The sequence below is a fragment of the Scyliorhinus torazame genome, chromosome 8 (genome assembly GCF_047496885.1).
Source record: "Scyliorhinus torazame isolate Kashiwa2021f chromosome 8, sScyTor2.1, whole genome shotgun sequence".
NCBI classification, from domain to species: domain Eukaryota; kingdom Metazoa; phylum Chordata; class Chondrichthyes; order Carcharhiniformes; family Scyliorhinidae; genus Scyliorhinus; species Scyliorhinus torazame.
This window is the reverse complement of record NC_092714.1, coordinates 114,077,777-114,101,259: the sequence shown is the minus strand read 5'-3', so window position 1 is coordinate 114,101,259 and position 23,483 is coordinate 114,077,777. Positions and strand designations below refer to the sequence as shown.

Sequence of the window (23,483 nt, the reverse complement as noted above, 5' to 3'; positions counted from 1 at the left end):
GGTCTACAAAATTATGAGGGGCATAGACAGAGTGGATAGTCAGAGGCTTTTCCCCAGGGTAGAGGGGTCAATTACTAGGGGGCATAAGTTTAAGGTGAGAGGGGCAAGGTTTAGAGTAGATGTACGAGGCAAGTTTTTTACGCAGAGGGTAGTGGGTGCCTGGAACTCGCTACCGGAGGAGGTGGTGGAAGCAGGGACGATAGTCACATTTAAGGGGCATCTTGACAAATTCATGAATAGGATGGGAATAGAGGGATACGGACCCAGCAAGTGTAGAAGATTGTAGATTAGTTGGGCAGCATGGTCGGCACGGGCTTGGAGGGCCGAAGGGCCTGTTCCTGTGCTGTACATTTCTTTGTTCTTTGTTCTTTGTATCCAATCTCTCCTCGTAGCTACACTTTTTCAGCCCTGGCAACATTCTTTTAAACCTTCTCTGCACTCTCTCCAGAGCAATTATATTTTACCTGTTATGCGGTGACACAATACTCTGCACGCAGTACTCCAGTTGTGGCCTCACCAGTGTTTTATACAATTTCAGTATTCTATCCTTCCTTTTTTATTCTAGACCTCTGACAGTGAAGGAGAGCATTCCTTCTGCTTTCTTTACAACCTTTTCTACTTAAACTGCTGGCTTTAGGGACCTGTGTATTTGTACGTCAAGATCTCTCACTTCATTTATCCCTCTTAGTATATTCCTATTTATTGTATACTCCCTAAAGCTGTTTGACCTCTCTAAATGCATAACTTCATATTTCTCAGTGTTAAATCCAATCTGACACTTTATCGTCCAATCCACCAACCTATATATATAATTTTGGAGATTAGCTATCCTCTACACTGTTTGCGATCCACCGGCCACGCACTCCCTTGAGCACAGTGCGGCCATGAATGCCGGGAGAGCCCTCTCGCAGGCTTCACGGCAGTCTTCATGCCTTGTGGGATTAACTCAAGTCCCACAAGGTGTCATAGTCTGAATCCCGCCCACAAGGGGCGAGACTAAATGGCGCATGCCGAAACTGGTTTTAAACCGGCTTCGGCGAACTCGCCCGGTATCCACCGGCCTCCCTCGATTCTCCAAACTCCCCAGGGAGGCTGCAGCCTGACGCCATTCAGCACTGGTCCACACAAACATGGACCAGTCAGAACAGCACTCAGGGGGTCTCCCCGGCCATCGGAAACCCTGGGTGGTCAGAGTCAATGCAGGGTGGCCCCTGGAACGTGGGTACCTTGGCACTGCTGAGCTGACATCTTGGCACTGCCACCCTGGCACTGCCAAGGTGCCCATATGGCATGGCCAACCTGGAAGAATGACTGCCCGGGTGCCAGGGAGGCAGTGCAAGGGTGCCCGAGTGTCAGGGTGGCACTGCCAAGGGTTAGGGCTGAGGGGGGCCATGCCCATGAAAGGCGACTGGAGGGGGTGTTTGAAGGGTGGGGGTGTGCAGGGCAGGTAAGTAGGGATCTCTGGGAGGCTGAGGGACAGGTGGTCCTGGGAGGGAGGGAGTGCTGTAAGGGGCCTTGGATGAGCCTGAAGAGGGGATCCCCCAGGGACCCCATAGCGGGGTGTCCACACTTGGGGGGTGGGGGGGGAGAGGGGTTTGTGGGATAGTGCCCATGTGTATGGGGGGTGACATTGCCCATGGGGTAGGGGGGGGGGGGGGGAACTCTCCAGGGCACTAAGTGTCTAAACGTGACTAAGTGTTTTTGAATAGCAGTGGGGAACTCGATGACAAAGCCGGCGGGAAACTCCCTGAAAAACCCACCACAAATGAACTTAGAGATTTTTTCAGAGAATCGTATCCATTGGCCACCACTCGGCCAATCTTTGTATCATCTGCAAATTTCCCAATCATGCCCCCCCACGTCATGTCCAAATCGCTAATACAATATGATGCGTTATTGTTCTGGGTGAAACTGCTGCTTCAATATTTTACACCTGGAACATTAACTTGCCTGTTCTCTCTGCATATTCTGCCTGACCTACTGAGTGTTTCAAAATCTTCATTCCCACTGATGCATGTGGATTCAGTACAAATGTAACAATAGCCCTGACTTGACAACACTTCCTCTCTGAACATTGTGCAGTAAAAATAAAAGTGTCATACTGTGATTAAGGTGGGTAATATTAACACGTTGCTGAGCCTTTAGGAACAAGCCTGTTTGAGAATGAACTGTGATCTAAAAGCAAAGTATGGAAAGATTGCAGAGTCAAATACAATGACATTATTGCTTCCAGTGGTGATTTTGTATCCTTTTCAGCGCTGAAGCATAGCAACATGTCTAACAAAACTATTTACAGAGGTGTCAATTCCCCTCTGAGAATTTGGACCAATTTAGCTTTTTGTAACTTTGGATATAGTGCAAAGAAAAATATAAATTTGTGGGAAACCTGTGATCCAGAAGTTACATTGTAAGGGTGCGTTCAACATTCTATATAGCCTTTACAAAACAATTTAAATCTTTAGTTGTCGTTTTTCACATGAACTTTACAAACCCCTGATTTACAATGCTCCTCATTCTTTGGATTAACCATTATTATGGAGCTAAGGTTACAAGAGGCAATTTCCTGGGGATTTCCGTTCAATAGAATATCTTGTAAAGGCTTCTATTTGCCATGAATTCTGTAAATCTTAATCTTTGTTGGAAACCCCACATGGGATCATCTCAAATGTCTGCTGAAAATCTAATTGGATTATAGCTTTCCTCAGTGAACCTAGTTGACCTTCATGCATTTGTCAGATGCATTTTGTTACCTCCAAATTTATACTGGTTCTCTCCTGCTCTTTCTCCCTGCCTGTCTCCCTCCCTGATTGTTCTTACATTTTGGCAATTGGTATTTTGTGTTGTGCAAAATTTTCTATTCCAAACTTTTTTTTCAGAAATTAAGAGTAGCCAATTATTTTTCTTTTCCAATTAAGGGGCAACGTAACGTGGCCAATCCACCTAACCAGCACATCTTTGGATTGTGGGGGTGAAACCCATGCAGACATGGGGAGAATGTGAAAACTCCACATGGACAGTGACCCAGAGCAGGGATTCAAACCCGGGTCCTCAGCGCTGCAGTCCCAGTGCTAACCACTGCACCACATGCCGCCCCTTCTATTGCAAACTTACAACTGACTGCTCAATTCAATCATTTACGTCATTTACCTGTCTAAATTCTAGTTTGGGACTTGAGCACAGAAAAGAGGACCATACTCCCACTGCATTGTTGGAGGCAACATTCTTCAAAGCAATTTTTTTCAATAAAGGTCCACCTACATCTTCTGATGTGTTTGGTGGACATTATGATCCCATGCAATCAGTTAAAGACGATCTGGGGGTTCTCCCGGTGTCCTGGGAAACATTCCTACCTTAACCCACAACAAAAACTGATTAATTGGTCATTGCTGTATGGGATGGATATAAGAGTCATTTTTGAAGTGTAGTGAGTCATTATGTCAATGTTTCTGCATCAACTTCTTTAGACAGCAGCAATCTCAGAAGATTTATTTTATGCCGTGAATAATATGTCCACACTGTCAATTCCCTGATCTTAATCAGACTCATCACTTCATTCTTGTGCTAATTCAAGTATTCAGCCACTTTCTGGTCCAATTAATTTTTAGTTTGCGCCTATAGCACCCACACACAAATATCTTCTGTTTTCATGGCACTTCAAAGTCCAATTTATAGACTTGTAAAATGTGTTGGGCAGTCATAAGGAAATCATTATTCAATTATTATCACCAGCTTAATTTTATGGTTAGAAGGAAACTATTATTAAATATCTCTTTTGCAGTTAATATCCTTTATTCAATTTCTGTCTTAGCCTTCCAGTGTTATTAGATTACCCAAATAAATAATTTTGAAGCTGTTTGATCTATTTACGTGTTGTTTATGCATGATCACCATTCATTCATCATGCTCATTTTTGATCTGCCTTTTGAAATTTACCGGTTTAAATAACCATTGTAATATTTCTATGTATCTGAAGTCAGAACCATAACATCAATGTACTCTTGATGTATTACCATTTATTTTGAACTCAATTTCCACTGCTGATTATTGTTCTTACACCTTCCTTCATCTTCACATGAACACAGAAGGCAATCTGCAGAATGCACTCCTAAATCAATGGCAGGGTAACAGGCTATAATTTCCACTTTTATGCCCATTAGCTCTCAAGGGTCTGAAGGGAACCAGCTATTTCTGATAGGGAAAAGGGTCATTGATTTAGCCATTTTAATGTAAATACAAAAGCCCATGTTAACATTCACTTTTTAAAATGAACTCCATCATCATAAGCCTGCAAACATAATTTCAGATTATAAATTGTACATCTTGCAATAATGAAAGAAACATTTGCAACATCTACGGTCTAATTCGAAGCGAATGAAACAATTGAATGAAGGTCACAATAAGTTAACATGGATAAAATGAATTTGCCATTGTCCAAGATGTGAAAAAGTATAGCAGTCAGCAAAAAACAGGAGAAATCAGAAGCTGATTAAAAGTGTAAATCACATTCCAATACACAACAAACATTCAAAGATGCAACATATTCATAGCTATGTTGCATATTGATGATTGACAACTAACCATCCAATCAAATACATTTGAGACTCATCCAAGCCAATCAGCACATTACAAGGGTAGGGACAGATAGAGTCAGACCAAGGTCCGGGCAGCCATTTTCCATCCAGGATCACTCTATACCTTTTACCTAACTACTTGCTATCCATATTCTTATTTTCATATTTCCACTCTAACTCATAAAGTCTGCGCTAGCTGTTTTGTTTTGAGCAAGAAACCGTTACTGTATTTTGAAAATTCAATTTGTTTATAAACCACTAGTTAATTATTTCTCTTAAAGTCTTCTGCTGGCAGGGCTTTACTGAGAACATTTGATCTGTAACCACAAGAAGATCTCAAACTCTCAATCATAATCAATAGACACAATAAAAGATTTTATTTTGCTACTGATTAAAATTATAGAGACTATAAGTATACGAGACTACACTTAAACCGCATGGTAGATTTCAACAATTGGCATAGTACGGCAAAAGGAGAGGAGCGCTGAGTCGACGATCGGGGAGAGTCGGAAAAGATCGGAACGAGTCGGAGACGATTGGAAGGATTCAGCGGACATCGGAAGACCGAAGATCATACCATTAGCAGAAGCCCAGAAGGACGGAAGAGCCAAAGACATCTATCCGAAAAACGGCTAGACTGAGGTAAGAAAATCTTTTTTTCACCCATTAAAAGTCTTAAAGCCGCACCGGCTAGTGCTTCGACCCCTTTAGAAAGGACCTTTTAAGAAAGAGTTATTCAATCAGATGCAGGCCGTACAACTAAATAAAATGCGACTGAATAGTTGTGGTCGTGTAATCTTCAAATTACACAAACTTGTTTGCGACCAAAAGATTGGGTTTTAAGGCTGGATTTATGGCAGACAAAAATCCAAAAGTAGATCCAGTTCCTTCAAAAGGTAGAGAACTACTTCCCACAACTTCAAAGGGAGGTCAGGCTGTACCGGAAGTTTCTATCAACGATATATTGGGAGATCGTAGATCTTTAATTTATATACATTTTGGATTGTGTAAAGTATCTACGAAAATTGAATCAAAATATGATATCCCCAAAGGACAGTGGTCCATTGATGACATCAAAAGGGCTTGGGGAAAATCCACACCTTTGACCAGAAGGAAACACATGAAATGGTCTTTTGCAGTATTGGCGCAGCTCCGTAGACAGCAAGAGACGATCATGAAAACACGATCATGACCTTAAGTCCACTAAAGACCAACTAGCGGCAGTTGTTGAAGAATTACGAAATGCAAAATCTAAACTTGAAAAATGTGAACAGATCAAAACATTATTGGAAAATGAAACCTTTAAAGTTCAACAACAATCATTCCAAATTGGCGAATTACAGCGTAAAAATAATGAATCAGAGTCCAAATTTCAACAGTTGATATCAGAAACTAATGACATTAAAAGTCAAAATTGTCAGTTACTTGAGGAAAGATGTATTTTGGAGAGTGAAATGAACAACTTGAAAGCACATTGCAAAGTCTTAACTCACAATCTCGCAGCTAGTAATTCGGATCAGAAAACAAACGACACTTGTTTAAATCCTAATACCAGTTCCGAAACCAGTCAAAATACTCTGATCGATACAGCGTCAGCTCCAATCCCACAACCAAGATCAAATGTTAAAAACAAACCAAAAGTTAAACTTCAAAAACCAAATAACTCAGGCGAAGACAGTGACGAAATTAGTGAACCTAAGAAACTAACTACAAAGGTAATTTGATTAGCCCCACTACGAAGCAAAAGGGTTAAAATTGGAAGTAAGGAGACAAGAGAGAATGAGATAACAACCACAAGATCTGAATATGGCCGACAATGGATACATGAGGTTGCTGACCCTGATAAAATAGACAGGTAGGTCTAAAGATCTCACACACCCCAAAAGGTGAGGCATGACCACGTGGGAACAACTCCATCGATTACACATCATTTACCATCTTCATCCATTATATGGTGTGCAAATTTTGTCCATTATGATAGGCACCTGTGATGGTCGAATTCTCGCAGAGGAAGTAGATATTGCCCTTGGAAGCTGGTTGGGTTGTGATTAAGAATTGGCTATTAAGATTCCGCCCACCTAGGACCGATTGGTCAAAAATTACATCCTGGACGACTTCCGGTTGCGGCGATGAAACGCTTCGGGCTCTTTTAAGAGCCCCAACGGGAAATTTTCGCGCGACGAAACCCGGTGTGGGGTGAGTGAATAGGGAGTCCCCCCCCCCCAACGAAAGAGGAAAATATCGGCGGCGGCGGCTGCAGCGCGAGGAATCCTCGACGATAGGGATAGAAAGGGAGAAGACACAAGATGGCGGCGGAGAAAACCCAGGCGACATGGGGGCCCAAGCAAGACGAATTCTTGAGACGGTGTGTGGAGCTACTAAAGAGGGAGGTGCTGACCCCGATGCTACAGGCAATTGAGGGGCTCAAGGAGGCACAAAGGACCCAGGAGACAGAGCTCCGCGTGGTGGAGCAGAAGGTGACGGATAATGAGGACGGGATCCTGGGCCTGGCAGTCAAAACACAGACGCATGAGGCGCTCCACAAAAAGTGCATTGAAAGGATTGAGGCCCTAGAAAACAGAGCGCGAAGGAAGAACCTTCGGATACTGGGTCTCCCTGAGGGAGTGGAAGGAGCGGATTGCGGGGCTTATGTAAGCACGATGCTAAGCTCGTTGATGGGAGCTGAGGCCCCTGCGGGCCCCTTAGAGGTGGAGGGGGCACATCGGATCCCGGCGAGAAGACCAAAAGCGGGAGAACCACCTAGGGCGACAATCGTGCGATTTCACCGCCTTAAAGATAGAGAAGAGGTCTTGAGATGGGCTAAAAAAGTACGGAGTAGCAGATGGGAGAATGCAGTGGTACGGGTGTACCAGGATTGGAGTGCGGAGGTGGCGAGAAGGAGGGCGAGTTTTAACCGAGCCAAGGAGGTGTTACACAAAAAGAAGGTGAAGTTCGGGATGCTGCAGCCGGCACGACTATGGGTCACGTACCAGGAGAGACATCACTATTTTGAAACGGCATGGAGCTTTATTAAAGAGGAGAAATTGGATCGGAACTGAGGGACTGATACTGTAGGGAATGTTATTGTCGATGTAAATAGAGAAGTAAATTGGGAAGGGGGGAGACACTAAGAAATGTGGGCGCCGGTGAGGGGGGAAAGAAGGGACATAGGCGGAGAATGAGGAATGGGAGTGGGAGGGGAAAGGGAGCTGCGCCACAAGAGGCGGGTCAGATAAAGGGATTTTCCCGCGCCAGAAAGATAATGGCGGGAAGACAGGCGCAAGGCAGATGGGAGTTCCCCACACGGGGGGGTCAAGGAGGGAGCAGGAGTAGCCGGGGTCAGTTGAAGTCAGCTGACTTGCGGAAGTAATATGGGGGGAGCAATCACGCTAGAGGGGGATCTAGCGGGGGGGGGGGGGGGGAGTGGGGGGGGGATAACTGGGTTGCTGCTGCGGAAATCAAAGAGGAAATGGCTAAAGAGTGGATGGACGGGGATGGAATGCGACGCCTGGGGAGCGAGTGGGAGCACGGAGGCGGGATACGGGACTGGCCTAGAGAAGGTGATGGCTAGTCGACACGGGAAGGGGGCAGGTAGCCCCCTAGTGAGGCTGATCACGTGGAACGTGAGAGGCCTGAATGGACCGATTAAAAGGGCCCGAGTGCTCGCGCACTTGAAAGGACTAAGGGCAGACGTGGCTATGCTCCAGGAGACTCACCTGAAGGTGGCGGACCAAGTTAGGTTAAGGAAAGGATGGGTGAGACAGGTGTTCCACTCAGGACTAGATGCAAAGAATAGAGGGGTGGCCATATTGGTGGGGAAACGGGTAGCATTTGAAGCAAGGAGCATTGTAGCAGATAGCGGAGGTAGATATGTAATGGTGAGTGGCAGGCTGGAGGGAATGGAGGTCGTGCTGGTTAATGTATATGCCCCGAATTGGGACGATGCGGGATTTATGAGACGGATGTTGGGTCGTATACCGGACCTGGAGGTAGGAAACTTGATATTGGGAGGGGACTTCAACACCGTGCTGGACCCAGGGTTAGATAGATCCAGATCGAAGATCGGAAGAAGGCCGGCAGCGGCCAAGGTGCTCAAGGGGTTTATGGACCAAATGGGGGGAGTGGATCCATGGCGATTTCTTAGACCGAGGGCCAGGGAGTTCTCCTTCTTTTCCCATGTCCATAAAGTGTACTCCCGGATAGATTTTTTTGTTCTGGGAAGGCCGTTGATCTCAAGGGTGGAAGAAGCTGAGTATTCAGCCATAGCGGTTTCGGACCATGCCCCACACTGGGTGGACCTGGAACTAGGAGAGGAAAGGGAGCAGCGAGCACTCTGGCGATTAGATGTGGGATTGATGGCGGATGAAGGAGTGTGTGGAAGAGTGCGGGGATGTATTGAGAGGTACCTGGAGGCCAATGACGACGGGGAGGTCCGAGTAGGAGTGGTATGGGAAGCACTAAAAGCGGTGGTCAGAGGAGAGCTGATCTCCATTAGGGCCCACAAAGGGAAAACAGAGGCCAAGGAAAGGGAAAGATTACTGGGGGAGATTTTAAGGGTGGACAGGGAGTTTGCGGAGACCCCGGAGGAGGGACTGTACAGGGAGAGAAGACGACTCCAGATGGAGTTCGACCTTTTGACCACCAGAAGGGCGGAGGTGCTGTGGAGGAAGGCACAGGGGAGGAGGTATGAATATGGGGAAAAGGCTAGTCGCCTTCTGGCCCATCAGCTGCGAAAGAGGACAGCGGCGAGGGAGATAGGGGGAATTAGAGACGAAAAGGGAGCTACGGTGCGGAGAGCAGGGAAGATAAACGAGGTGTTCAAGACCTTCTATGAAGGACTGTATAGGTCCCAACCCCCGGAGGGAGAGGAGGGGATGCGGCAGTTCCTGGATCAATTGAGGTTCCCGAGGGTGGAGGAGCAGGAGGTGGAAGGCCTGGGGGCACCGATTGGGGTGGACGAGTTTACTAAGGGGCTGGGGAATATGCAAGCAGGGAAGGCTCCGGGACCAGACGGGTTCCCGGTGGAATTTTATAGAAAATTTGTGGACTTGTTGGCCCCACTGTTAGTGAGGACGTTTAATGAGGCCAGGGAAGGAGGGACTTTACCCCCGACAATGTCGGAGGCGACGATATCGCTAATTCTGAAGCGGGATAAAGATCCGTTGCAGTGCGGGTCCTCTATACCTATTTCATTATTGAATGTGGACGCCAAATTGCTGGCAAAGGTACTGGCATCGAGGATAGAGGACTGTGTCCCGGGGGTGGTGCACGAAGACCAGACAGGGTTCGTAAAGGGGAGACAACTGAATGTCAATGTGCGACGACTATTAGGGGTGATAATGATGCCCCCAGTGGAGGGGGAGGCAGAGATAGTGGCGGCAATGGATGCAGAGAAGGCATTTGATAGGGTGGAGTGGGAGTACTTATGGGAGGTGCTAAGGAGGTTTGGGTTCGGGAACGGGTTTATTAGCTGGGTCAAACTCCTTTATGGGGCCCCAATGGCAAGTGTGGTCACGGGTCGGCAAAGATCGGAGTATTTCCGACTATATAGGGGAATAAGACAGGGATGCCCGCTATCTCCATTGTTGTTCGCGTTGGCAATTGAACCTCTGGCCATGGCATTGAGAGACTCCAGGAAATGGAGGGGGGTGATTAGAGGGGGAGAAGAACACCGAGTGTTGCTATACGCAGATGACCTACTGTTGTATGTGACGGACCCAGTGGGGGGGATGACAGAGGTCATGCAGATATTGAGGGAGTTCGGAGATTTCTCGGGATATAGGCTTAACATGGGGAAGAGTGAACTATTCGTGATACACCCTGGGGACCAGAGTAGAGAGATAGAAGGCCTGCCTCTAAGCAAAGTGGAAAGAAACTTCCGATACCTGGGGATTCAGATCGCTAAGAGCTGGGGAACCTTACACAGACTTAATCTGACACGATTGGTAGAACAAATGGAGGAGGACTTCAAGAGGTGGGACATGCAGCCTCTGTCGTTGGCGGGCAGAGTTCACGCAATTAAGATGATGGTCCTCCCGAGGTTCTTATTTGTATTTCAATGTCTCCCTATACTAATCACTAAGACCTTTTTAAAAAAATAGACAGGAGCATCACGAGCTTCGTGTGGGCAGGGAAAGTCCCGAGGGTAAGGAGGGGGTTCCTACAACGTAGCAGAGACAGAGGAGGATTGGCGCTACCGAATTTGGGCGACTACTATTGGGCCGCCAATGTGGCGATGATTCGTAAATGGATGATGGAGGGAGAGGGTGCAGCATGGAAAAGACTGGAGAGAAAGTCCTGTAAAGGGACGAGCCTAGAGGCGCTGGTGACGGCGCCGCTACCGCTCTCACCAAAAAAGTTTACCACGAACCCAGTGGTGGCGGCAACATTGAATATTTGGGGACAATGGAGGCAACAGAGAGGTGCGCGGGGAGCCCTGGTGGGGTCCCCAATCAGGAACAACCACAAGTTTGCCCCAGGAAGGATGGATGGAGGATTTCAGAGCTGGCACCAGTTGGGAATTAGGAGGGTGGGAGATTTATTTATAGATGGGACGTTTGCGAGCTTGGGAGCATTGGAGGAAAAGTATAAGTTGCCCCGGGGAAACTTCCTTAGCAAAATGCAGGTGAGGGCGTTCACAAGACAACAGGTGAGGGGATTTCCGCTGCTCCCGGCACAGGGGATCCAGGACAGAGTGCTTTCGGGGGTGTGGGTCGGGGAGGGCAAGGTGTCAGAGATATACCGAGAGATGAGGGAAGAGGGGGAGGAGCTGGTGGGCGAATTAAAAGGAAAGTGGGAAGAAGAGCTAGGGAAGGAGATAGAGGAGGGTATGTGGGCTGATGCCCTAAGCAGGGTAAATTCCTCTTCCTCGTGTGCCAGGCTTAGCCTGATTCAATTCAAGGTGCTACATAGAGCACACATAACGGGAGAAAGATTGAGCAGGTTCTTTGGAGTGGAGGACAAGTGTGGGAGGTGCGGCGGAAGCCCGGCAAACCACGCACATATGTTTTGGTCATGCCCGGCACTGGAGGGGTATTTGAAGGGGGTGGCGGGAGTGATTTCGAAGGTGGTGAAGGTCCTGGTCAAACCAGGCTGGGGGCTAGCTTTATTTGGAGTTGCAGATGAGCCGGGAGTGCAGGAGGCGAAAGAGGCCGACGTTGTGGCCTTTGCGTCCCTAGTAGCCCGGCGTAGGATTTTACTCATGTGGAACGAAGCGAAACCCCCCGGACTGGAGACTTGGATAAACGTTATGGCGGGGTTCATAAAACTGGAGCAGATGAAATTTGCACTGAAAGGATCGGCTCAAGGGTTTACCAGGCGGTGGCAGCCATTCCTTGACTACCTAGGGGAACGTTAGAGGGAAGACGGATGACCAGCAGCAGCAACCCAGGGGGGAGGGGGGGGGAGGGGGGGGGGAAGTTTTAGTTTATGTTAAATGATTAGTTTACCATGTTGATTAGCCATTTGTTCACTGTTAAATTTTCTTTTTTGTTATGTTTGATGTGTAAGGGGAAAAAATTGTGATGGAAAAATTTTCAATAAAATATATTTTTAAAAAAAAAATTACATCCTGTATTCAAAAAACTAGTAAGATATACAAGATTTCGAGGACAGATTTAGACATGTCTGGATAGAACATTCAGGGATAAAACTCCAAAACGAAACAGATACTTGGGATGCAAGTACTTTAGGACCGATTAAAACTGCTTTTGTTGCTGGTTTAAAACCCAAAATATCTAACGCTTTAAACCTGATCCTACCTAATTGGGTTTCAACCGGTACACACTGAGAAACAGTTGACCGATGTATTCAGATAGATCGCGGCATGCATACTCAAACAACAGCCCTCCAGCTAGCCAAATTCAGCCTGTGCCAACTGCCGCTCCAGTGGCGGCTGCTGTAACTTCTGCAGGGGTATTAGCCATAAATACAACCTCTCCAGAAGCATCGGGTTCCACATGTTCCCTTGCCCCATTAAAAGAATACAAAAAACCTACACAATGTCTTTATTATGGTAAAACAGGACATTGGATGAAATCAAGTCGTTACAAACAACAAGACGAATAAAGAAATAATAGCTCTGATATCAATCCGCCTAGTGAAATGTCCTATGACTCATACAATACGTTTACGCCCCGTGGCCAGCCACGACATCTGCACAGACAGGACATGCCCAGGGTTGCGTACCAACAAGACACGTACAGGGAACCTAGACCCTCCAGCCGTTCCCACATAGGGTTGCACGCAATGACGATAATGAAATGACTGACATGTTCAACAGCTTAGCCCCACAACAAAGACGGGCTCTACTTGAAGCTTCAAAAAACTAATGGACCCCACTCTTGGTGATTCTTTTCATATTTCATTGCATGCGTTGCTTGAACAGAAAAAGGATGGATTATATATTTCACTAAGAGTGGGAGGATATAATATCGATTTTCTTTTTGATACTGGAGCTGAACTTACATGTGTTACAAAAGACTATGTTGATTTATTTCCTCTAAATGCAGGAAAGATTAACGCTTTTGCAGCAGGGGGGGATTCTTTTACCCTCCGAAAGACTGAACCAATGCTATTAGAATTTGGACCACATCAACTGATGGCATCAATTTGGGTAGGTCCGGTTACACAGGCACTTCTAGGTATGGACATCCTATCTCAACTAAATTCTTCATTTAATTTTAATAACTGAAAAATCACCTGGTCCATTAGACACATCAAAAAGAGCGAGATACAAAATCACTTAATTTGGGCTAAAGACAAAAATGATTGTGGCCTATTAAAAATGGAACCAGTCACCTTCATTGGATCTGCACCGCCTTGTACCAAACAGTACCCTATTAACAAAACTTCAATTCAGGGCATACTGCCAATAGTAAAACAACTTGAAGAAAGGGGAATCTTAGTGTGCATTCACAGCTCGTCAAACAGTCCAGGATGGCCTATCAAAAAGGCTAAAGGCACATGGCACCTGACTATTGACTATAGAAAGGCCAACCAATTCAATGTCAGGAAGGCTCCTTTTGTGGCAGACCCATCTACAGTCTTTAACTCTTTAACACCAGACCTTCAATGGTTTTCAGTCATTGACATGGCAAATGGTTTTTGGTCAGTACCACTAGCTAAGGATGTACAGCCATGGTTTGCTTTCACCATCAATCAACAACAATACACATGGACTAGACTACCACAAGTAGTCTGATGTGTTGGGTGCTCTGCTACACAGACGAACCAACACGGTTGCGAATGGTACAACTCAGTTTTATTACTAACATATATTTACAGTGGTAAACTGGTTACTGAGGTTCGATCATAACCCTTGAATCTGTGGACCTATTCCTAACACTATCTTGGAGTGGCACTCAGCACATGGTGGATGTCTGAGTGGCTTGCTGTGAGCTCTGTGCCCTGAGCTGTCTCCTGCTGGAATCCACGGGAAGTGTTGTGTTCCCTGTTTTGTAGTGTGTATGCTCTTGCCTGTGATTGGCTGTGGTGTTGTGTGTGTGTTGATTGGTTCGTTGATCTGTCCATCAGTATGTATGTCTGTTTGCACCATGATGTTTACCTGAATATCATGACAGTCAAGTAGTACCACAAGCCCTACTGTTTACCACATGGCTCTACAGAACCACCTCAGGCAACTGCCTGTTCCGCCTTCCACCATTATTCAGTAAGTAAATGACATTCTGATACCATCTATTAATAAGGATGATCACGAAAAAGACTTACATTTGGTTTTGGATCAACTTAGTGATAATGGACACAAAGCTAGGTTTGCCAAAGCACAAATTTCCCAGGATGAAGCTGTCTACTTAGGTTAGAAAATATCCAAAGGCAAAAGGGAACTTACTCAGGACAGAACGGCTGCCATCAAAGTCGCCAAAGAACCTACAACTGTCCAGGAAGTGAGATCATTTTTGGGACTGTGTAATTTTAACAGAAATTGGATTGATTCTTTCACTCAGATAGCTCAGCCATTGAATGATCTTTTAAAAAGTAACCAAAAATCAAAAGACACGGTTAACCTCAACACAGAACACAGAACAAAAGGAATCATTCTTAAATCTGAGAAAGGCCCTATGTTCAGCACCAGCTCTAGGAATTCCAAACAAAGGGACAGTGTGGCTCTGAGGCAGAGTAGACAGGGAGAAGTTGCTGAACACAGCGGGTCTGGTGGCCTGAGGTGCGTATGTTTTAATGCAAGAAGTATTACGGGTAAGGCAGATGAACTTAGAGCTTGGATTAGTACTTGGAACTATGATGTTGTTGCCATTACAGAGACCTGGTTGAGGGAAGGGCAGGATTGGCAGCTAAACGTTCCAGGATTTAGATGTTTCAGGCGGGAGAGAGGGTGATGTAAAAGGGGAGGCGGAGTTGCGCTACTGGTTCGGGAGAATATCACAGCTGTACTGCGAGAGGACACCTCAGAGGGCAGTGAGGCTATATGGGTAGAGATCAGGAATAAGAAGGGTGCAGTCACAATGTTGGGGGTTTACTACAGGCCTCCCAACAGCCAGCGGGAGATAGAGGAGCAGATAGGTAGACAGATTTTGGAAAAGAGTAAAAACAACAGGGTTGTGGTGATGGGAGACTTCAACCTCCCCAATATTGACTGGGAATCACTTAGTGCCAGGGGCTTAGACGGGGCGGAGTTTGTAAGGAGCATTCAGGAGGGCTTCTTAAGACAATATGTAGACAGTCCAACTCGGGAAGGGGCGGTACTGGACCTGGTATTGGGGAATGAGCCCGGCCAGGTGGTAGATGTTTCAGTAGGGGAGCATTTCGGTAACAGTGACCACAATTCAGTAAGTATTAAAGTACTGGTGGACAAGGATAAGAGTGGTCCTAGGATGAATGTGCTAAATTGGGGGAAGGCTAATTATAACAATATTAGGCGGGAACTGAAGAACATAGATTGGGGGCGGATGTTTGAGGGCAAATCAACATCTGACCTGTGGGAGGCTTTCAAGTGTCAGTTGAAAGGAATTCAGGACCGGCATGTTCCTGTGAGGAAGAAGGATAAATACGGCAATTTTCGGGAACCTTGGATGACGAGAGATATTGTAGGCCTCGTCAAAAAGAAAAAGGAGGCATTTGTCAGGGATAAAAGGCTGGGAACAGACGAAGCCTGCGTGGAATATAAGGAAAATAGCAAGGAGTCAGGAGGGCTAGAAGGGGTCACGAAAAGTCATTGGCAAATAGGGTTAAGGAAAATCCCAAAGCTTTTTACACGTACATAAAAAGCAAAAGGGTAGCCAGGGAAAGGGTTGGCCCACTGAAGGATAGGCAAGGGAATCTATGTGTGGAGCCAGAGGAAATGGGCGAGGTACTAAATGAATACTTTGCATCAGTATTCACCAAAGAGAAGAAATTGGTAGATGTTGAGTCTGGAGAAGGGTGTGTAGATAGCCTGGGTCACATTGAGATCCAAAAAGAAGAGGTGTTGGGTGTCTTAAAAAATATTAAGGTAGATAAGTCCCCAGGGCCTGATGGGATCTACCCCAGAATACTGAAGGAGGCTGGAGAGGAAATTGCTGAGGCCTTGACAGAAATCTTTGGATCCTCGCTGTCTTCAGGGGATGTCCTGGAGGACTGGAGAATAGCCAATGTTGTTCCTCTGTTTAAGAAGGGTAGCAAGGATAATCCCGGGAACTACAGGCCGGTGAGCCTTACTTCAGTGGTAGGGAAATTACTGGAGAGAATTCTTCGAGACAGGATCTACTCCCATTTGGAAGCAAATGGACGTATTAGTGAGAGGCAGCATGGTTTTGTGAAGGGAAGGTCATGTCTCACTAACTTGATAGAGTTTTTCGAGGAGGTCACTAAGATGATTGATGCAGGTAGGGCAGTGGATGTTGTCTATATGGACTTCAGTAAGGCCTTTGACAAGGTCCCTCATGGTAGACTAGTACAAAAGGTGAAGTCACACGGGATCAGGGGTGAGCTGGCAAGGTGGATACAGAACTGGCTAGGCCATAGAAGGCAGAGAGTAGCAATGGAAGGATGCTTTTCTAATTGGAGGGCTGTGACCAGTGGTGTTCCACAGGGATCAGTGCTGGGACCTTTGCTGTTTGTAGTGTATATAAATGATTTGGAGGAAAATGTAACTGGTCTGATTAGTAAGTTTGCAGACGACACAAAGGTTGGTGGAATTGTGGATAGCGATGAGGACTGTCGGAGGATACAGCAGGATTTGGATTGTTTGGAGACTTGGGCGGAGAGATGGCAGATGGAGTTTAATCCGGACAAATGTGAGGTAATGCATTTTGGAAGGTCTAATGCAGGTAGGGAATATACGGTGAATGGTAGAACCCTCAAGAGTATTGAAAGTCAAAGAGATCTAGGAGTACAGGTCCACAGGTCATTGAAAGGGGCAACACAGGTGGAGAAGGTAGTCAAGAAGGCATACGGCATGCTTGCCTTCATTGGCCGGGGCATTGAGTATAAGAATTGGCAAGTCATGTTGCAGCTGTATAGAACCTTAGTTATGCCACACTTGGAGTATAGTGTTCAATTCTGGTCGCCACACTACCAGAAGGATGTGGAGGCTTTAGAGAGGGTGCAGAAGAGATTTACCAGAATGTTGCCTGGTATGGAGGGCATTAATTATGAGGAACGGTTGAATAAACTCGGTTTGTTCTCACTGGAACGAAGGAGGTTGAGGGGAGACCTGATAGAGGTATACAAAATTATGAGGGGCAGAGACAGAGTGGATAGTCAGAGGCTTTTCCCCAGGGTAGAGGGGTCAATTACTAGGGGGCATAGGTTTAAGGTGAGAGGGGCAAGGTTTAGAATAGATGTACGAGGCAAGTTTTTTACGCAGAGGGTAGTGTGTGCCTGGAACTCGCTACCGGAGGAGGTGGTGGAAGCAGGGACGATAGTGACATTTAAGGGGCATCTTGACAAATACATGAATAGGATGGGAATAGAGGGATACGGACCCAGGAAGTGTAGAAGATTGCAGTTTAGTCGGGCAGCATGGTCGGCGCGGGCTTGGAGGGCCGAAGGGCCTGTTCCTGTGCTGTACATTTCTTTGTTCTTTGTTTGTTCATGAAAAAGAAGGTTACATGACAGCAGTACTAGCCCAAGAACATGGTGATCAGTAAAGACATGTTGGATACTACTCCATTAAACTTGACAACGTGGCACTAGCATTTGGCAGCTGTTTAAGAGCCATGGAAGCCACGTGTCGAGCTGTAATAGCAACATCAGGCCTTGTCTTAGACCAACAGTTAACCATTAAATGCCCACATTCAGTCTATTCTCTAATATCCATGAACAGGGTTTCACAAGTTTCATCAGCTAGATGGACTGGATGGACAGCAGTTTTGGAAGCACCCAACCTTTATTTTCACAGAGCCAGTCCAGTAAACCCATCATCTTTGCTCCTGCTGCCTGAGGAACAAAAAGGAGGAGAGGCAGAAGGACATGACTGTGTGAAAATAATAGAGGAAATGGAAGAGGTACGCTTAGTAGAAGAAAAACCACTACAGAACCCAGATTTAATTATATTCACAGATCATAGAGTCATAGAATTTACAGTGCAGAAGGAGGCCATTCGGCCCATTGAGTCTGCACCAGCCCTTACAAAGAGCACTCTACTGAAGCCTACGGATCTACCCTATCCCCGTAACCCAGTAACCCCCACTTAACATTTTTTTGACACTAAGGGCAATTTAGCATGGTCAATCCACCTAACCCGCACATCTTTGGACTGTGGGAGGAAACCGGAGCACCTGGAGGAAACCCATGCAGACACGGGGAGAACGTGCAGGCTGCACACAGACAGTGACCCAAGCCGGGAATTGAACCGGGGACCCAGGAGCTGTGAAGCAACTGTGCTAACCACTGTGCTACCGTGCTGCCCAGTTCCTCTTTTATTGACAAGGGTGTCAGAAAAGCTGGGTGGGCGGTCACAAGTCCATATGAAGTATTAGTTGAAGGAAGTTTATCCCCAGGTGCATCAGCTCAACAGGCCGAACTAAAAGCACTAACAGAAGCATGTCATGTGGCAAGAGATTAAACTGCTAACATCTATACTGACTCCAGATATGGTTTTGGAGTGGCACATGATTTTGGCCACCTGTAGAGAAAAAGAGGATTTCTCACAACAGCAGGTACACCTATCCGAAATGGAAAGGAAGTACGAGATCTCCTAGAAGCTATGGCCTTGCCAAAAGAAGTGTGAATTCTAAAGTGCAAAGCCCATACTCATGAAGACACCATGGAAGCAAGAAGAAACGCTCTTGCGGACCAAGCAGCAAGGGAAGCTGCCTCTCAATGGTATGAGGAATTCAATCACATTTATAAATTGGGAGTGACCAACTTATTACAGAATCTACGTGAAATGTAACATGATTGTACACAGAAAGAAAAATGGACATGGTTAGAATCAGGTATTCAGTTGTACGATGATGATATTTGGAGACAAGTTCTGAATGATAAACCAGTAGGACCACAAGCACTGATGCCCTTTCTAGCCCTACAAATCCACTCATGGGGACATCTATCACCCCAACAAATGATGTATCGATTCCAGAGGAGCTGGTGTGGTAAGGGATTCAAAAAATATGCACAATTGGTATCAAACCGTTGTGTAACCTGTCAAAAGAATAATTTGGGACTTATAACATCAATACCTCAATTAAAAGCTCCTGCTTGCAGGACCGTTCCAGGGTATACAAGTAGACCCTTCCTAAGTGCCAAAGGTACAATGACGTCCTTATAATAGTGGATAAATTCTCTAGATGGGTAGAAGCTGCTCCAGCTAGGAGAGTCACAGCTGCCCATACAGCGTCTCCAGACGGGGAGTAGCAGCTAGCATTGACTCAGATAATGGAACCCACTTTACAGGTGCTGTTTGTAAGGAAGTGTGTAGATTATTAGACATTGACTGGAATTTACACTGTCCTTGTCATCCACAATCATCAGGACAAGTGGAACGTATGAATCGAACTTTGAAAGTAAGATTGACTAAATACAACCAAGAAGGCATGAATTGGGTCCAAGCCTTGCCGATAGTATTATGCAGTATCAGAGCAACACCAAACAGAACAACAGGCTTAAGTCCATTTGAAGTCATTACAGGCAGACCAATGGCTCTGCCAGGGACTATTGACTTGCGAAAAGCAGACTATCATTTAATGAGTGATACTTTGCTGACTTATTGTCAAAATTTAACAAATTCTGTTAGTTCTGCTTCTCAACAGGTGTTGGCTGCTTGGGGAGACCCCCTCGAAGGTTGGCATGATCTCGTGCCCGGCGAGGAAGTTTACATCAAAAAACTACAGAAGGAGCCTCTAGGATCAAAGTGGGAAGGACCTTTTTTAATCCTTCTCACCACGCAGTCCGCTGTAAAACTGAAAGGAAAGAAAAGTTGGATCCACGCATCACAGGTGAAGCGCGCGTATAAGTATTAAGATCTGTAAAAATGTTTGCCGTAATATTCATTTTCAGTTATAGAACTGGCCTTGTAAACATTGTCCCAGAGTTAAATGAAAACACATTCCTTTACACATCTAAGATTTATGCTGAAAATTTCAATATTTCCAATTGTTGGGTACGTATTGCAACCCCCACCCACTCAAGAGAAGACATTCCTTTCTTAACTATCCCTTTTAATGCTTCAGAAACAGCAGAATGGTACATCTACCAGAGCGCCTCTCACTCTGCAGTATCCCAACCTAGAGCAGTTTCATGGAAGAAAAGAAGGCACCAAATTTATTTAAAGCTATTTACTAATTTATGGAAATGTTCAGGTTATCCACTAAACACTTTTTCAGGATGGTATCAACCTAAATATAACACAAATAAAAATCGTCCACATATTAATCTCCCAACTACTCTTAAACAAGAAGGATCAATATGTCTCACTAGTAATAACCCCAGAGGGATGAATATGGGCCATAGTATTTGTATTAATTATTTTGATGTTAACACAGCCTATAAATGTGCCAATAATTCAACATACAGAGCTGATCAATCCTCAACAATAAAAGGTATACACAATATCATAAATAATAAAACATTCTCAGACCATTGGTACTTGGAATGTATTTACTAATATTCAGCTTATAATGGAACATATTTTATCTGTAATGACAAAGCATACTCCTGGCTTCCAAAATTTTGGTCAGGATCTTGCAATTTAGGATATGCAGTAACTGCTATCCATCATCTTCCTCACCTCCTTTATCTATCAGAACCAATCACTCAAAAAAATAAGCGTGCTGTTGCATTACGAGATACAATCTATGCTAAAGTTATTCTTTTTTAGTCGGAAACAACGGTAGCCAACGAATTAAATTAAATACCAATCATCATACAAAACGTAGCTGACTATCCTGCCAATGCCCTAAGTAAAATCTCTGATGAAATGCGAGCAATCTGAACCGTGGCACTACAAAATCGAATAGCACTTGATTATGTGCTAGCCGAAAAAGGTGGCACCCGCTCTCTGATTGGTGCGGAGTGTTGCACTTTTATTCCAGATAATTCAAAAGAAGTTAAAGATCTGGCAGCACACATTCAAAAAGAAGTCAGAAAGCTTGACACACCCTCAGATATTTCTATCTGGGAGAAACTTTGCGAGTGGTTGAGACCCACGGGAATGTCCATAGTACAGACAATCTTTTTCTTTTGTGTAGCAGGATTCATCATCTACATGACATTTCTGGTGATCAATGCGTTAACCAACTATTCACTAAATACAGGGGCCCACCAATCAGAATGATCCACACTAATCCCACTGCACCACCATACAATGAAATTGAACTAAAATATTATTGTTGAACCGTTACTAACCTAACAATTATTTGACGGTATCACTAATGTATTGCTAAAAGATTAATACTCAATCAGTAGAATCAAAATCAATTAATTGATTAATTGTTATTGTATAATAATATTCCTTTAAGAATTTTTGCTGTAATGCTTGAAATGCAAAGCTTGCCTGCTCTAGTGTTGAAGGTTGTTTTCAAACAAGGAAACCATCAAAGACAATGTGAATGAGTTCCTCTTCGCGCTTTTACCTATCCTATCGCATTTCTCCTTCCTTTTATTTTATTATGATATCTATCACTTAATCTTTCGATTTATCAAAGGGAAGACTGAAGGGAACCAGCTATTTCTGATAGGTAACAGGGTCATTGATTTAGCCATTTTAATGTAAATATAAAAGCCCATGTTAAAATTCACTTTTTAAAATGAACTCTATCATAAGACTACAAACATAATTTCAGATTATAAATTGTACAGCTTGCAATAATGAAAGAAACATTTGCAACATCTACGGTCTAACTCGAAGCGAATGAAACAATTGAATGAAGGTCATAATAAGTTAACATGGATAAAATGAATTTGCCATTGTCCAAGATGTGAAAAAGTATAGCAGTCAGCAAAAAACAGGAGAAATCAGAAGCTGATTAAAAGTGTAAATCACATTCCAATACACAACAAACATTCAAAGATGCAACATATTCATAGCTATGTTGCATATTGATGATTGACAACTAACCATCCAATCAAATACACTTGAGACTCATCCAAGCCAATCAGCACATTACAAGGGTAGGGACAGATGGAGTCAGACTGATAACATTTTCCTTAAAGATAGAGGTCCGGGCAGCCATTTTCCATCCAGGATCACTCTATACCTTTTACCTAACTACTTGCTATCCTTATTTCGTATTTTCATATTTCCATACTTCCACTCATATTTCCACTTTTCTTTTCATATTTCCACTTTAATTCTTAAAGTCTGCGCAAGCTGTTTTGTTTTGAGCACGAAACCGTTACTGTATTTTGAAAATTCAATTTGTTTGTAAACCACTAAGTTCATTATTTCTCTTAAAGTCTTCTGCTGGCAGGGGCTTTACTGAGAACATTTGATTTGTAACCACAAGAAGATCTCAAATTCTCAATTATAATCAATAGACACAAAAAAAAATTTAATTTCACACCCGAGACGTGCAGTTTAAATTTCTACTGAGTTAAAAGTGTACACGAGACTACACTTAAACCTCATGGTCGATTTCAATAGGTCTTTCATTGCTCCGTTCCTGGGTTCGTATATTTGCATAATTATCTACAGATCCAGGTGGGATTGGAACAACTGTAAGGAACATGCTATTGGCAGGAGCATAAATGTATTTGTAAGTGAAATTTAAAAGGATGGTGACAATTAAAGAGCATGTCACAATTGGTTTAAGATGTTACAAACAAACATTAAGGAAAAGTAAGTTCTTTGTGTAAGTGATTGTCCAAACCAGACTGCCCTATTTGATGGCTGTTAATGGTAGCACAGTCGTTAGCATTGTTGCTTCACGGCACCAGGGTCACAGGTTCAATTCCCGTCTGGGTCACTGTCTGTACAGAGTCTCCACGCTCTCCCAGTGTCTGCGTGGGTTTCCTCCGGGTGCCCCGGTTTCCTCCCACAAAAGACCCGAACAGGCGCCGGAATGTGGCGACTAGGGGCTTTTCATAGTAACTTCATTGCAGTGTTAATGTAAGCCTAGTTGTGACAATAATAAAGATTATTATTATAATGTAGAATGGTGTTTGCCACTTCATTGCAGCATTTCCATAAATTCATCTCTCAGGTGCCTACATGGAGATGGAAGTGGTTTGTGGCCACACTGCTTAGGTATTGTCATTCAGGGTGCTAGCCCTATGGTATGTAGCAGCAATAGGATCCTGAATATGGATGTTTAGAGCTCTGCATCTCTGATCCAGATCCTGTGAAGACAGTTACCCTTAGTCATTGGCAGGTAGTTGCAACAATATCCCTCAGTTTGACACTCCTCGCAGTGTATCTTCGTCAGCTGGGTTTGGGAGGCAATCCCAGTGGAGATTTGTGCCACTCCATAATCATTAAGAAAATGTTGAGTGTCCATGTTAAGCCTCAGATTATAA

At 44.7% G+C, this 23,483-nt stretch overlaps 1 protein-coding gene across 1 annotated transcript in view; it reads right to left on the bottom strand.

Annotated features, from left to right (window-relative positions):
* drd3 (dopamine receptor D3) overlaps positions 1–23,483 on the bottom strand; it is a 165,522-nt gene that overhangs the window by 10,907 nt on the left and 131,132 nt on the right. The window lies entirely within an intron of this gene.